General features: G+C 40.9%; 1 protein-coding gene across 3 annotated transcripts in view; it reads left to right on the forward strand.

Annotated features, from left to right (window-relative positions):
* The window catches only part of LOC115581986 (EGF-like repeat and discoidin I-like domain-containing protein 3), a 126,489-nt gene that overhangs the window by 96,405 nt on the left and 17,995 nt on the right, over positions 1 to 12,089 (forward strand). The window lies entirely within an intron of this gene.

A 12,089-nucleotide genomic window follows, 5' to 3' on the forward strand; every position in this document is an offset into this window, starting at 1 on the left:
CGCTCCGTAGTCACAGCGACCCGTCTGGCTGTTATTAGATTGGTCGGGGCTTGAGTCAGATATGTTTTTTATTACACTGAAAGCTTTTTGCAGAGGGTGAGGGTATGCACGGCGGTGTGGCGAAGGAGACAGGTACTTAGACAGGCCCCATCCAGACCAGGGAGCTCGGCTAAGCGAAATTGATTGCTGTGGGTAAAGGAAAACTTGTGGTCTCATATTACATGCTGTGCAGGCAGGAAAGGAGAGACGCTACAGATGCAGTGAGAAAATCAATGGCTTCCTCTGCCAGGGACCATTTCTGCGCACACAGGCATATACAATATCTGGCTTTCGAAAAGCAGACATTAAGAGTTATATACTGTAGAGTGCTCTCTCACATTTATACTGATAGAGTTGTTGGAAGTGACCAATTTTTTATATTAGTGATCTTCTTATACGCAATTGTTGAACTCCCACACTCAGTGTCTTCTTTATACCGGTTGCCATGGCAAATAATTGATTTTCAGTGACATTACTGAATGACTTTAAAACCTCACAGACTAATAGAATTAATCAGCCCTAATGACAAATTAAGTATTCCTATTAATCAAGACAACTGCTCTGGTGTTCAGTGGATGCAGTGGGCAACTCTTTACAGACAGAGGACTGGGCGAGATATTTCAGTTAAGTGTTGAGTCATGAGCTGACTCAGAGAGCTTGTCTGTTTCGTATCACTTTGAATACTAATTCATCAAATGATCATTCCAGCCTTTCAACAATATAGAGTATAAATCTACATTCAAGCTGTTTTGTCTTAGTTGTATACCTGAATATGTATTCTAGTTGGTGGCCTCTCCTAGTTTTGTAAGAATCACTTCTCAGTTTCAGTTTATTGACAGTACATTGAATTTCATCATTTGAAGCAAGAGATTAAACTGACAATTTTTTTTCAAATTATTGCTCATGTCAATCATAGAAATACCCAGCTCCAACATGCTTTGGATCATTTCATTTTCTAGTAGGCTTGATACTTAACAATAGAAAGTTTTTTGCCGCAAAACGTGGTAAAATCCAAGGAACAGCACCGAGACGCGGACATGTTTGGGGACTGTCCAAGAGAAAGTTATTCTGGCCTGGCAGTAGATAAAATTACACAGGGAGAATCCGAATCTTTCAAGATGTTTTCAAGAGAGGAGCCGGAGCTGTCAGACCGAGTTGCCAAGTGTTCCAGCTGGCATAAGCTGATTAGTTAATTATGCACATTAACATGTCCGCATAGCAAAGAGAAATTGCAGTGACAGGAGCGACTTTTAATTTCACAGTGTCCCTCTTAATGCAACACGCACACGGCAAATTTCCTGCAAAGTACTGTTCCAGGTACTGTTTTTTTTTTTTTTTTTTCAAATTATGGTAAACATTCCTCAGACAAAAAGATAACCAAGGTTGGACCAGAGTGATTGTGTTTTTCATCTAACATTGCTTAATTGTATTGCAGTCAACAAAGCACTTAGCGAGGATTCTTTCTCCTGAATCACAATGAATACTTTATCACAGCTCATGTCGTGGGTACTGAATATGTCCCAGGTGAGTGGAAGAAAACCTGAAATAAGTTTTGTGTTGTGTTTTTTACTAAAATTGAAGAGAACATTACTTAAATCAGACTCACCTGCATCATTGTTTTTCTTTCCCCTCCTCTTGTTTTTCTGTGCTTTGAATTTGATATTTCCCCTTTGATGGGTGTTACACTGACACATTTTTTCTATTAAATGGCTGAAGCTCTGACCTAAAAAAAAAGAAAAAAAAGAAGAAGACATCAACAGCACATTACACTGTGGAGACACTGTTCACTCTTAACAGACTGTAGAGAAATATTGTTTCGGAAATGAATTATGTATCTTCACTGAGCTTAAGCATTCAAAAATGTGTAATCCTCTGACATCAGGTAAACGTTGGCTATGAACTAAACATTGGCTAAACAAAGTATTGTTATTCGAAGTAGGTTGAAAAGATTACAGGTCTCAAATTGCATTCTCCCGGGTAATTTTAAACATGTTTTCTCACATCCTTATGAGCTTACAAATCCCTCTGGCAAAGCAGCAGAAATAAGATATTCTTTTTGAGTTTGCTTTGGTCGGTTGCCATTTTTAAGCTTTGTACACAAGATTAAACTAAACACTAACCCTTTAGTTTAGCTTTAGTGCAGTGGCGGGTTCCAGTGAGCCCTAAGCTTGGGCTTCTGGGCAGATCAGAGACTCAAACATGGAGACAAACACAGGATATGAGTTGAAGTTCAAAAAAAGCAAAGTCTTTACTGGTGAAACAGGCGATCGTACACAGGAGGTATGTCCGGCAAGATCAAACAAATCTGTGCAGGTTGAAGGCAAGAATCCAAAAACCAAGTAACATAGCTCAATAAAAGAATAACATAGAAACTAACACTAGGGTGTTACAGTTCCAGTGATGTTCATACAATACTTTTTTTCTGTTCATCTAAACAAGCAAATTTGGGTGAGTTAGTGGTAGAATGATTCAAAAATAGAAAAAACAGAAAGGTTTCTAATACTGACAGATATCCACAGCTCACATATTTGGAAAAACACAACTCTAAATACTGCACTCCAACTCCACTCCCCCTAGTTTCATCCAGGAGCTTCCCTCAATAGGTTTCTACGAACACAGCCAGCTTTGTTTATTTTAGAGGTATGAACAAAGTGATATTAACACAAGTGCAATATATAACTCTGTCCAAGAAAACAGCCTTCATAATTCCTTCACATATCACTTATATCTGTACTGTAAATAATGAAAGGAGTAGGCTTTCTTTGAATAACTCCATACATATAATGTTCAAATGTCTCACTTGTCATTAATAGTTCAAAATGCACAATATTTGCAACTTGTCAAATGTGTGTTGCCTGCTAAGGTTCCAAAACAGGCTATGAAAGTAATTTGGTTCTGGTGCTTCATTTGTTTTCCTCTGTCTCCAAGGTTTTCACACTCAATTATCTCCTTAAAGTGATGAATTTGTGTTGTGTGTGGCTGTGGCACCCTGATAATCACCCCTGCCTCTGATGATGCTGAATGTGTTGAAACTTTGTGTGGAAACTTTGAGGGAACTACAGTAGCCCCCTGTGTAGAAAGCTAAAATGTTGATGCAATGAAATTCAGCACACAACCATTGTCATTAGTGTGCATTATTATTGTTGCCACTGCTTTTCTTGCAAGGCCCGTCCCAATCCTTCTCTGTTTGGTTGCTTTTGTGGGTTGTTTTGGAAAAGTTTCATGATAGGTTTCTCCTTTCTCCCCGTAAACACACCAACCTCTTCAGCATCCTGCCTTGGTCTGCTGCTTTTCCTCTCAGGGTTCACTCATCCTCTAGCAACTCTTCACTTTTAGAGTGTATCTCGGTTAGGCATAGCGGACAGGCCGGATGTTTGAAAAGTGGGCTGCCGCTGTGCTGACCTGCAGCTTTGACAGCCAGAGAGGTTGGTGTGTTTACCAGGAAAACTGCGATTTATGATCCGCTGTATCAGCAGTTGGCTTTTCCTACAGTTTTCCATTGGACAAGCAGGGCACACGGGAGTGTGTGAAGAGAACGGTAAAAGACAGGCACAGGATCCACTGATCTCCCTCCCTCCCGACTGTTGTCTAGTGGATTACAATTTTTTTTGACAGGAATAACTCAACGATTTTCCTGACTTCTCTTGTCAAAAAGAGAACATGAAGCCCTCAAGTATGGCAAGTCTTGCAAGAAAAGCAGTCAGACCTGATAATATCATTGTCAATACACACCTTGGCTTATGTGCTAATATAGTGTGACCTATAACATGATACCTGATTTTGCTGAAAAGTAAAAAAGTATTTCTGTGCCAAATACCTGCATATGATATATTTACATGTAGTTTCATGTATCTGCATCTTTAGATTCAGAGATGGGGTTGATGCTGATGAGCCAATTTTTTTTTTACGAAAATGTCGAGGCTTATGTGGTGGAGAACATAATTCTGCTCACAATTCTCCTGTATTCTACTTAAGTGAACACAAATTTATTTATTAATCCAAATATTGTTTGGTTTGATTTACGCTCAGACCCAAAGAAAACACCCACCTGCAGACCGAATTTTCCATTTTTCTTTACTGAAGTCAGTGCAGTAAAATCACAGGACCCAAGGAACTTGAGTAAATATAATCTAACATATGCAGAGCAGAGCCCACATCACAATTAAGCAAATGACTACCGTGAGTGTGGAGGTTTGCACAGGCAGATGCTGATGAGGTAAACAGTGGCAGCATAGCAGCTAAGGCACTGCATGCACAGGGGGGAGAAAGTGCCTCTCTGCTGGAACACACGGGACCAAGCAGTTGCACTGTGGGAGACTATAAACCCCAGACAGAGGAGACGAAGACAAGTGAAGAGACGTAAGTAAAGTGAACAATCACAGTTACAGCTGTGCCAGGCCTTCTGAGTGCCCCTGTCAGTGTTATTATCTGAGCATCAGTTTAGCTGCAAACATTCTATGACTGCCTATATCAAATTTAATCTGACTGACAGTTGGCTGGAGAGGTATACAAAGGAATACAGCTTATGATTATTGAGGAAATTATGGTACCCTCATACCGAATGACTGCCATGGCTGTTAAGGCAAATCAATAAACAGTCTGTGCAGTGATCTCATTTTGCTTTGGCTCCATGGGCAGCCCCAGGAGTCCAGGTGAATGATGTGAATTGCCACTTAAGTGTAGCTTTTGTGGTAGAAGTTGGCAGTCATCGGAAAACATTGCAGCTGTATGACAGAAATGGGTTGAGGCTATTTGTTTCCTGACTTTGGTAAAAATCCCTCCGTACAGTACATGGCTGCCAAAGATGATGAAGCCCAGCAAGGAGGTGGTCGAGACAAGGCATTCGCACTTTTTTGAATTTGACAAAGAGCTGATTCTCCCCCACTGAGAGACCTTGGAGTTATGTTTAGCATGGTCGTGAAGGGACTGGCAGGAAATGATGAGGCATTATGTCGTGAAGACAATTGTTGTTTCATTCCCTGAACACAGCAGGGAGGGTAAGAGATCCTAGATGGCGTCACCAAGCATTTTATGCTTAGATTACCATATTCCACTCATTGCCTCTGTGAATGAACATGAAACAAAGACAGGCTTCAAAAGGGAAATAAAAGGAAAATTTTGTTTTTTATTTGTCTACGATGTAGCTGTGCCTTCCTCAACATGATTCTCCATGGGTATCGAGAGTAAAATCTGGAAGGAATGGTCCATGGTAGAATGCTATGGATTGTCCTGGGTAAAAGTGAGGGAGCACCACAGAATTTGTGAAAAAAAGTAAACAAGTCTTCTGTGGCTCCAGAGGAGGCTGCATGCAATCTGATAAATTGCCTCCAGTGATAGCAGAACATATTAGTTTAGCAAATGTCAGACAACTAGCATAGCGGTGCTGACTATTAACTAAGAAAGAAGTGTCCAAGTCTGACTTCCACTTGAGTTCCCAAAAGCCAAGAAGATGTATATCATTATATCAACCAAAGCTCTGCGAATAAAGCACTCACTGGACCCAAAGTCTACTAGCACAAAGGAGAGCAACACTTGTCATACGGCAGATTGAATGTCAGAGTACCGTCTCGTGCAGTACAGACTTCTTCAGATCTTCAGATGGATGCAACTCGGCACTTGATCTGGAAAGATGGATCTTGTACTACCCAGCTGCCTTGGGTCACCTTCTCCTTCTCACCTTGTATCTGGAGTGACAGAACAACCTATGACTGGTTGATTTTGCTTAACTGAACAGAGAGAAGGATATTTGCGTCTTCCGGATCCTTGGCTTGCTGACACGACATGCATATGTATGAAATGAGTTCACAAATAAACACAAGCAGTGGCAAACAGTTGCAGACTAAAATACTGCAGCAAAGCTAGGCAAGCAGAACATAACTACAGTAGATTTAGATATACACAGACATTAAAGCAGTGAAGCACACAGGACCAAAGAAAACAGAGACACGGGCAGGTAGATGAACATAAATGAGGACACACTTTTTATTTTGCAGGGAGCAAATGTTAAATTGAATACATTTTGCAAAGAGCATTGTTTAATGAATTTCACTTTTAAGTGTAGCTTTTACTGCATTTCCTGTTCCTTGATTTGAAACAATAATAAGCCTAATCTAAGTAATTGTTACATTTCTGTGGTGGGGCTTGCTTGTCTCTTTTTTTTTTTTTTTTTACTTGGGAACACAGAACTTCCATTTTAAACCACGTACAGTACATTACATCATATACAGTATATGCATCAGAACATTAAATAGCAGTTATTGGAAGATATATAGTTCCAACCCTTACATGACCATAACATTTGAGGTTAGAGAACAAACAGGGTACATCTGTATCGTGGGTTTGTCTAAGAAATTACTATTTCCAGCTAAAAATGGTAAATCAGTGAATGAGACAGGTGCCTCTCTTATGTTTCAAAGGAAATCATCGTTCCGTCCTCTGTAATTAGTTTTAATTGTCTTTAAAGTGCTCATCGCTCCGTAAGCATTTTTTGAAGTTTTCACAGTGTTTCATGTTGTCGTGTAATTCAAAAGGTCCTTGTAAAATACAATTGCATAGATGAATACACTACAGAAATAAATTACCCTTGCCATTTGGGTCCTAAAGCATCAATGCATGTTGACACTTCACAAAGAGGATTGTTCCATGTGGAGTAGAGGCTGGAAGGAACAATAAGTAGACGTAGTGCAAGATTGATTCCCGCTCAGTGCCTGTGAGCATGCATTCGTTGTAATCAAACCGGGTATTATCATTACACCAATTTTCCGAGCACAGCCTCCTAATCAAATCGCTACCTCAAATACAGCGCCGTCGACAACAAAGTCTATTCCTTTTAATCAATAGAATTAGCTTGGAGTTTGTTTCATCCATCCACGGAGGAGAATGGCTTTAATTTGTCCCATTGAAACTCACATCTCTTCTTGAGTGTTTATGCAGCAACGATGAAGCTTGTCCTTTCTATAAACAGAAAAGCCTGCCTCGGAGAGAGCAAAGGCATTGTAGCATGAAAGGATTTAAGAGGGATTTTGATCATCTGGAATAGCAATGATCATGTCTTTATTTCAAGAACAAGAGACGGGGACTTCATGGAAATTGCTTGCTTGGGAAAACGAACGGTTCAAATTTATCTGAAACTTTCAAGGGTGAGACGGCTTCTGCGTCCTTCAGGCTTGATCTCCCCCCCCCCCCCTGCATTCCCCACTGGAAAACAGTCGTCCCTACATTTATGAATTGCAAGGCAGTATACAGAGGGTATCGCTGTAAAGCCAGCATTTTTATTACTGTCATACCATATTGATCCGGCTGAAACTAGATGAAGGCACTTGTCCCTGGATATATGATTATTCAAAGTCTTAATCACATTAGATACATCCCTTTATTCCACTGCCTGCTCGGCTCTTTATCATTATTTGTCCTACTACTTTACACACAAAACTGAATCAATAGGAGCAGCGCCTGCAGCCAAGTTTTCTTGCTGAACTAATTAAAGGAACAGAATGTAAGAGGGACAGCGTCTCCAGGTGGTTTCTGTTGCAATCAGTGAGAAGCACACAGCCATTTAGCCACAGCTGTGATGCAGAAGAAAGTACCCTAATGTATCAACATTAGCCTGAGTGTACCTTCTACTCTGTCAGTCTGCGTCGACACTTCTGCGCATGTAATTTTCACCTTGGCGAAGCCTTTGCGGGAGTTTACATGATATCGTTTATCTAGCACGATGTCGGTAGGAATCACACGTTTCTAACAGATCCGACGCTTTGTCAGTGAATCTATCAACAAGTTGCATTCCTACATCTATTATCAGCATCTTCTTTTTTGGTGTTGTCTCTTTGTAGACAGGATCTGAGCTATGGCACTTCCCACTGATGCGAAGCTTGAGAGCCAGGATAACAGATGTAACCATGACTGCATATTGCTCATCCAGCACTTGCTTTGGCTGATGTGCCAGCCGAGTTTCAGAGAGGCGAGATCAAATTTGCACCATGTAGCTGTGTGCAGCGTGTGCATGATTATAAGACTTGGCAAGTTTTTTTTTTTTTTTAATATGGAAGATCATATTAGGGGAGATTGTTGTGGGTCATTATCCGACTTCTATGGAAAGGCATGTCAGATGGGACCCGTCTGATACCAGATTTCTAACTGCTGGCTACCCATTTAGGGACTTGTTCATCTGACAAAATGTGTTCTAATCTGAGCAGACATAAATACAGTGTGTTGGTTCAAAATGTATCCTACAGCCACTGCTAATTCAATCATCTTGAGAACATTATCCAAGAATTCAAGAAGATTCTTAGAAAGAATCCACACTCATTTGAAAACATGCCTGATTTAAATTTCATTAGGCATTATCGTCAGAGTCTCATTTTAATCCTGTCCAATACGGCTCTTCCTTTGCTCTATTTTATTCAATTTCCCTGCAGCTAGTATGCTGATTCAATTAGCTTCCAAATGAAGTTACGGAAAGGATGGTAAATCCATCTGCTTCCCTGATTCAATTGGGTGGTTTTGTAGTGTTCCCTCCCCCCAAATTCATGCTTAAATACACAGGTCTGCATGGAACCTGCGTAATGTTGCTCCTTTGTTTTTATCATCCATGGAGGCCATCTTATCCTTCTACGCGACATCCTGATCCTCATCTCCCTCTCTCTACCTCTGTCCCTCTCACTCGCTCGCTCTCAGCTAACGGAGGATGCATTTATCTGTTTTATCTTGGGATGAGTGATTCATGAGTCTGCAGCAGCTCCTGCTGTAATCTTGGGATCTGCAGGAAGTGTCAGAAGTGAAGGCAGCAGAGCTTAAATCAGTGCGGCAGAGATTGGATCCAGTGTGTTCTGCATATGTATCTTACGGCTCCGGAGTGTGTCTAAGCCGTCTCTCGGCTGGGTATCCCCCATTCACCTCCCTATGTTTAAATCAGACATCTTTATGTTATGCACCCAGGAGAGCACAGGCTGCACTTAAGCACCACTGCGACATGCTGTATGCTACAGTATTATGATTAATTCAGAGCAGTCCAGAGTTAAACTATGGCTCTGTAGAAAACTGGTTAATTTGAGGGTAAGTATCATATTGCAACGACCGCTTATGTCCATAAATGTATCTCTTTTGTAATTTCATAGTTTCCTTTTTATTGCGTGTGAAGCACGTCATGTTTTTTTCATTTTTTTTGTGCAGAGCGTGTTTGTGTCTATGTGTGCACACGTGTGAGAATTTGATATGAATATTTTATACACCATGTGAGAAGCAGGAGAGGGGAGCTAGGTATGATGAGCTGTAAGTGCCGCAGCCAGAGTCGTGAAGAATTTTATTTTTAACTCACCTATTTCCAGGACCTTTACAATCCCGTATCATCATTGTTAGAATGGGAACACCATACTTTAGATCATTAAGTCATTTCACACTCGCTTAATATTCCAACAGAAAGCAGCCCCCCCCCCCCCCCACCCCCCCGGCACGAATTACAGATTTTGATTTCAGACAAGATCACACAGGGAGACAGACTGCTTTAGATTGTATGTGTCCATCACATGTTTAGTCACAGTGAACGTTAAACAGAGTGTGAAATCCCACAAGTCCTACAGTGCTAAAGTCAAGGCCATTTTTGTATGGATATGGTTCAGAGACCCTCCCTTCACTCATGCTGACACGGTTTGCAACTTGCTGGTTCTACAGATGCTGTTCTCCTTGCTGTAATAGCTCTAAATGATGCAGACCACCATGGTTGATTTCCTTTCTGCTCCTTTTTTGCCACGGCCAATTCCCTTCATCGGTTCATGCAACCATTTGGACTTAACTTGACATGCTAACGCGGGTTCCATCTGCTTTATGACCGTGTGCTCTGAGTGGCCCATTAGAATCTAGGGTTGTAATGTCGGTGCTTTAATGCAGTGACTTTGATGAAAAGGCCCCCTTTGTTTTGGAGGAAAGAATGGCAATTAAATAATACTTTAATGGTCTAAATGTGCACTTTCTATTTTAAAGCACTTACACTACTGTGTTGAATTATAGATGGAGACAAAGATGGCTAGAGAACAAAAGGCTGACCATGCAGGTGATTGTGATGCAAGCTGTTGCAAGGAGATGGTCACTTTTCTGCACAGACTTTATCAAATACTGTAACATCTAAAAATGTGATGAACATCCTTTTTTAAAACATGAAGCTCACAGGATATTCACATGTCTCCGTGTTTTACTGATAAACAGCAGACACAGTGGTGCTCTGGGCTTAATGCTAACTTCAGCATCCTCACATCAGTGATGATCCTAGTGTAAAACGTATGATGTTTTAGTTTAGTATTTGATTAGTGCTAAACACAGCTGAGGCAGATGGTAATTTCATTAGTTTTGCAGGCGTTCGATGGGAAACCAAAGCACTGGATGACTGAAATGATTCATTCTAAAAGGAATGTCTCCAGAAATGTTGTGCCAATCCATCTTGTAAATATTGAAAAAAATCACCAATGGAAAAAAAATTAAAATAAATCACTGGATAAAAGAAAATAATGACCCATTTGTGGCACCCAATGAGAAATCAAAGGATCACCAGAGGAAGTAAGATTCACCCTCCAGGCTCCACTGAGCTCAATTTCATTGCCAAAGTAGTGGCCTGGAGCCATGCTGCTACCATGGCTAAAAATGTTTGACTGCGCTGTGAGCTATTGAACAAGAGTTTCATTCTGGTCCTTGCAGATTGCTTAGGGTTATCTACATGCAGGTGTCATTCATGGTGTATATAAGCATGTTAGACATACTGTGTGTGCTGGCAAGAAGACTGGGATGAGGAGGAGGAAGGGAGAGGATGTTCATTGCATAGCAGTGTCCATGCCCTGTAAAACTGTTTGGCTTTATAAATGTGTACGCTTGCCACCATTTTGCAATTCACCGTGAGTCACCGCATAGTGCTTTTCCCTTATTTATATCCCCAGCACTTTGGCTGTAAGATGTGCATTGACCAGCCAACCAGCTGACTCTCTTCATGTACTGCCAAAACAAGTCATCTTGCGCTGAAACAAAGACATCTATCCTCGTGTCAGGACAGCTCATTCCACATGGAGATGTTTGTATCAACAGAGTGCATTTGATTCATGTTCCAAATGTAACACTTGCCAAAAAAGACACATTTTATAGAAGGCAAATTTAAAAAAAGGTAATTTTTTTAGGTTTATGGTGGCACAGGTCAGTGCCATGCTAATCAGTCTAAGACAACATGTTGCAACCATGAGGGGACGTTCCCTCTATGACAATACCTTTACTATCCTCACTGCTCCGGGGCAACTGAGCCACACTTCAGACTGTCTGAACACTTCCTCTGTGTGAGCGCTCAGCAGGCATTTATACCTTCTGACATCCCACCACCCCGTGTGAAAATCCCAGCCACAAAAGGTGTAGGAAAGGAGATTCACTTTGTGTGTGTGCGTGCGTGTGTGCACTCCACAGCATGTGTGTGTCCCATAAGAGCCGTCAAAGAGGACCTCACATTAGTTTCAAACGCGGAAATATAACTGACTGGGTCTGTGAACCTGTAGGCTTTGATTTTAAGTCCTGTACAACATGACCAAGAGAAAAAAAAAAGAAAATTCACGCAACACTGAGGAAGAAAAAATTATGAAAAAATAAAGTTAGTTTAGAGTTTGTGTGTGTGTGTATCCCTTTGAGAGAGCGAGGGAAAATGAGTCACACTGTAGTGATGGAGGGTGACACCACCTCCTTGGAGAAGGTAAACAGAAAAGTAACCTTAACCAGGTCCCACATTGTGTGTTCCCTGACGTTTAGTGATGTTTAAGTTGTGTTTAGTAATATAAAACGGAGTGAAGGTGAAAACTCAACTCAACACGTGACAGTGATGTTTATTCCAGCTGATTATAGCTGTTATAACTAATTATCTGTGTTACCCTAAAACCAAACAGAGAATTCACTCATACAATTAATTTGTAACCTCAGGTAACGCACACAATCTTGTATGATGTGAAGTAACACACGTCTTTTGAGTTGTTTTAACCATTATAACGAAATTGCTTTTACCCATCAGGTGGGTTAATTTTTGGATCTCCGCC

The sequence above is a fragment of the Sparus aurata genome, chromosome 5, assembly GCF_900880675.1.
Source record: "Sparus aurata chromosome 5, fSpaAur1.1, whole genome shotgun sequence".
NCBI lineage: Eukaryota > Metazoa > Chordata > Actinopteri > Spariformes > Sparidae > Sparus > Sparus aurata.